Below are 4,852 nucleotides of genomic sequence, written 5' to 3'. Positions count from 1 at the left end.
TAAAAAAAAAAAGAAATTTCTCTCTCATAGTTCTGGAGGTTGGAAAGTCCAAGATTGAGGCACCAGCATGGCTGGATGAGAGTCTTATTTCTGGTTCACAGTCTGTGACCTCTCGCTGTATCCCCACATGGTGGAAAGGGCCAGGGTTCTCTGTGGGGTCTTTTTCATGAGAACACTAATCTCATTCATGAGGGCTCACAACCTAAGAACTGCTGAAAGGCCCCATCTGCTAATACCATCATCTTCAGGGAGTTATGATTTCAACACGTGAATATAGGGAGGATACACACATTCAGATCAGAGCAGGCAGCATGTAACCTAAAGTTTTTGGTTTGTCTTTGGAGTCAGTCTGAGGTTTTGGGTAGAGTCGAGTCGTCTTCCACATCCCTCACCCCAAAGCATCTTAGAATTAATTTAGCAGAATAGCAACATTGATTTGCCTTCTTTTAGTCTTATTTTTAAGGAAAGCTATGTAAAGAAAATAGTTCCAAATACATAGAAATGTAAGAGGGAATTTTGGTCTCAAAGTGTTCCTTAAATGTTGCTGAGAGTATCTGACTGAGTGTTGACCAGGGATTTCCCATGAGGTTTTCATTCCTAGGCCCCATTTATCAGTTTGCTTAATTAATTAAATTAATTAACACCAATTTAATCAATAACTATGCAGTAAAACAACTCTCTAGAGTTGTATTTGCCATGTATTTGCTATCTAGAGATGTATTTGCCATGAAGAAGGCACAAACCTCATTCATGATAAATGAACCAATGTGTGATTCCATCACACTTGGCGTTCCTCAGGCTAATGCAAATATTTCATTACTTGTTGAAATGACTGTGACTTTTCTTCTTCCAGAATTGATTCCAGCTGGTTTCCACATGAAAGTCAAGAGTTGCACTGGCTGGCTTTAAAGCTCCTGATATCTTTTGAGAACTAATAAAAATAGCTAATATTTATCCAGCACTCACTATGCACCACGGAGGATGCCAAACACTTCAGTGTAGCCCTTTATAATATTTAATCTTGGCAGTTTTTAGGGGAAGTTACTGTTAATATTGTCTTTGTTTTGGAAGTGGAGAAATCCGAAGCTTGAGAATATTATTTAGCTCAGTCAATGCCACATGGCTAATAAGGGGCCAGGACTGAGCTTAAAATCCACATGCACCACATTCTAGCCAATTTACCTATATTCTCAACTGTTGTTATACGGTTTGTTGTTTTCAACAGAGGTTACCTTTTTTTTTTCTTTTTGGCCATGCCACATGCTACATAGGATCTTATTTCCCTGACCTGGGATCAAAACTGCACCCCTCGCAGTGGAAACACAGAGTCTTAACCACCGGACTGCCAGGGAGTTAAGAGATTACTCTTAATATAATTTGTGATGAATGGATTTGGGAGTCAAACCAGCTGTAAACTGGAGAAAGTATTACTTAACATAGGTCACACATAGAAAAAAATCTCACCTTTAAGTTTCAAAGTGGCAGCTGCTAGATTTCAACCTTTGCTGAGGAAAAACTATGCTGTAGCCAGTCATATATAATTAGGTGTCAGGAGGTCATAAAGATCAAAGACGAATAAGACAGAGGCCTTGTTGGATAATACATAGTCTGCAAACATACTGAATCACTATGCCCTCCCTACACCTGAAACTAACATGATTTTGGAAATCAACTATATTTCAATTAAGACAGACTACTTGTATTCTTTGTTTATAATCTTGTGTGAAAGAAAGAAAAGTAAACTGTAGGAGGTAATTCTTTCTTGTGTGTGTGTGTGTGTGTGTGGTGTGGTGTGTGTGCATGTGGGTGGTGGTTTCTGTGTGTGTTTCGCACATATGCAGTGTCCCTCTGTGGGAATGTTTCGCGTCTGTGTGTGGTGCATGTAGAGGGTTATGCTTGCCTTTGTGTGTGATAGGTGTGTGGTGTGTGGGTATGAGAGTGTGTGCTCAGGCATATGGGCGTACTCAGATGAATCTGTGTGTGTTGGAGAGTTGTTCCGATGGTGGCAGAGTGCAGTTATTCCATGGAACAACTTTGGATTAGTTCCTCCTCAACTTCAGGCTAGGCTTAAATTTTTAACATGACATGTGCTGTCAATAATAGAGAAAATAAAAGCTGTCTTCAAGGAAATGATTGCCATAAAAGAATTTAAAGAAACATATGTGTTAAAACTCACTAGTTTTGCAGAGAAAGCAGTGGGGGAGTCACACGGTTTGCAAGGAAAGCTTAGCTCACAAGGAATGTTCTGAGGTCCAAAAATGTCTTTAGCTTTGGTATATAATCTGAGAGGAATCTGAGGTTATTTCTCTTATTGGTAAAGCACAACAAATTGACCTCTGCTGTTCATTTGGCTGTGTGTTCAGTGATGGCTTCTCCCCAAATTTTGAGGGTGGTAAACTGGATTACAAAGAGCAGGGGTCCCCAGCCCCCTGGGCCATGGACCGATACCAGTTACCTGTCTGTGGCCTGTTAGGAATCAGGCCGTACAGCAGGAGGTAAGCAGCAGGCAAAAAGGAAACGTTCCCTTTCTCCCCCGGGGCTGCATGGAAAAATTGTCTTTCATGAAACTGGCCCCTGGTGCCAATGAGGTTGGGGACCACTGACATAGAGGGCTTAAATTTTCTTATGTGATAAATGGATTTCCAAACTCTTCTCTCAGAGACATCAGCAATCCATCACAACATTCCTTCCTGCCCCGTCAGGAGCTGTCTGCTGATTTCTGAACATGTGGGTCCTTGGCCTCAACTTCAGTTTCAGCCCTGAGTTTTCAGATGTGCTCTCTTTGTTGTGCATCCTGGCATGTGGACACTGGCCATCTTCCAGACTCTGTCTTTACCCTTTTGTCTAAGCATCTTCTATTTTCTCATGTGGAGTTTGTGGTCTAAACCAGGAACTGAAAGAAACATCATACATTTTTCAGGTGGGGTCCGTTTGGGTGAACACTGGCTTTTGCAGTATTTGCAGACCTGGCTCATCACATATATGCTCGGTTTCGTCTTACCTGCCCATCTACATTGGTAAGTCTCTAAGGCTGGAGTGAGACTTCATGGCGCTTTGATTTCTCAACCCAGATCCTGTCTTATAGGCATTTGTGTTCTTCACAGTGACTGGCAGAAGGAGTGCTACCTACTCACCTGCAGATTCTTCCATGCAGGTACTCAGTGGCTGCCCAGCAAATGTTAGTTCCTTTCTAGTTCCCTGGATGGTACCCTCACCACCTGGCTGACTTTCCATGTTTGAGAGCCATTCGATTGCTGCTTCTTGAATACTCAGGGTTTGCCACTTTAACCCTCTCCCTCTCTCCTGAGTAATTGTTCTGTATTTTCCCTCTGCAAGATCAGACTCCTCCTGTCTTCTTCTAATGTGATGAGATACTCATTCAGCTCAAAGGTGTATTGAGTATCACTGAGTATTAGGCACTCAGCTTGACACCACATGACAAATACACTTTGTTTACCACTCAGAAATTTATAGTCTAGTAGGTCAATCAATAGAGTGTCTAAGTGGGACTTGGCAAGAGATTGGGAACTAAGAACACGATGGAAATGGTGATAGAAATGATGACACTTAGCAGATTTATGATACCTTTTCTGTAAAGGAGAAAATAAGGATATATATATATAGTTGCTCAGTTGAGTCCAACTCTGGGACACCATGGACTATAGCCTGCCAGGCTCCTCTGCCCATGGAATTCTCCAGGCAAGAATACTGGAGTGGGTAAATGTTCCCTTCTGCAGGGGATCTTCCAGACCCAGAGATTGAACCTGGGTCTCCTGCACCGCAGGCAGTTTCTTCACCATCTGAGCCACCAGGGAGCTCAGAGGTAGTGTAACTATGTCTATATATAATATGTGTATACTGTATATGTAATATATGTATATACATATTTCTATTTGCCTACACATGTATAAAGAGACTCTGGAAAGATTCACAAGAAAATAATAACAGTAATTATGGAAGTGCCAAGGGTAGGAAATGGTCTGATGGGGACAGCAATGGGTAGAAGATTTTACTGTATTCATTATTTAATATTTTCAAGCCATACAAGTGTAATATTGACTCAGAAATTAAATTAGAAAACAAAAGGCAATACATTTAATGTAAACACTGAAGGAATTTAGGATATGAAAAAAAAAGAAAACATTTTCTGAACTCAGCATTCTAATGCAACCTATGTTAACTCTTCAGTGTATTTTCTCTCTCTCTTTATTAGTAATGAGATTTTTAACACAAATTCCCTTAAAATAAACTGTGAATGGAGGATAATGGGTAAGTCAGAAGAGATTTTTTGTACATCAACATTGGACCTAGGGATATTTTATTATTATAGAAACTCCAGATTGGAAGATACCTTTCGGCATGTCACCAAATACTTATCCACTTTCCTTTGTAATTTTCTTTAAAGTCTTCAGCACTTTCCACTTAGGATTTCATATAGCCTCTTAAATTCTTATCAGTATAAGTTAGATAAAGATATAAATTCATTTTTTCTTAGATACCTAAACAACTATTTTCTCCATATTATTAACAGAATGTTTCTTCTATTGATTTTAACCAGTAGTCAAGGTTCAGAGTCTGCCCAAGATCAGATCAGATCAGATCAGTCGCTCAGTCATGTCCGACTCTTTGCGACTCCATGAATCCCAGCACGCCAGGCCTCCCTATCACCAACTCCTGGAGTTCACTGAGACTCACGTCCATCGAGTTGGTGATGCCATCCAGCCATCTCATCCTCTGTCATCACTTCTCCTCTTGTCCCCAATCCCTCCCAGCATCAGAGTCTTTTCCAGTGAGTCAACTCTTCGCATAAGGTAGCCAAAGTACTGGAGTTTCAGCTTCAGCATCATTCCTG

This window comes from Bison bison, unplaced genomic scaffold (genome assembly GCF_000754665.1).
Source record: "Bison bison bison isolate TAMUID 2011002044 unplaced genomic scaffold, Bison_UMD1.0 scf7180017864097, whole genome shotgun sequence".
NCBI lineage: Eukaryota > Metazoa > Chordata > Mammalia > Artiodactyla > Bovidae > Bison > Bison bison.
Note: the sequence above shows the minus strand (reverse complement) of the source record.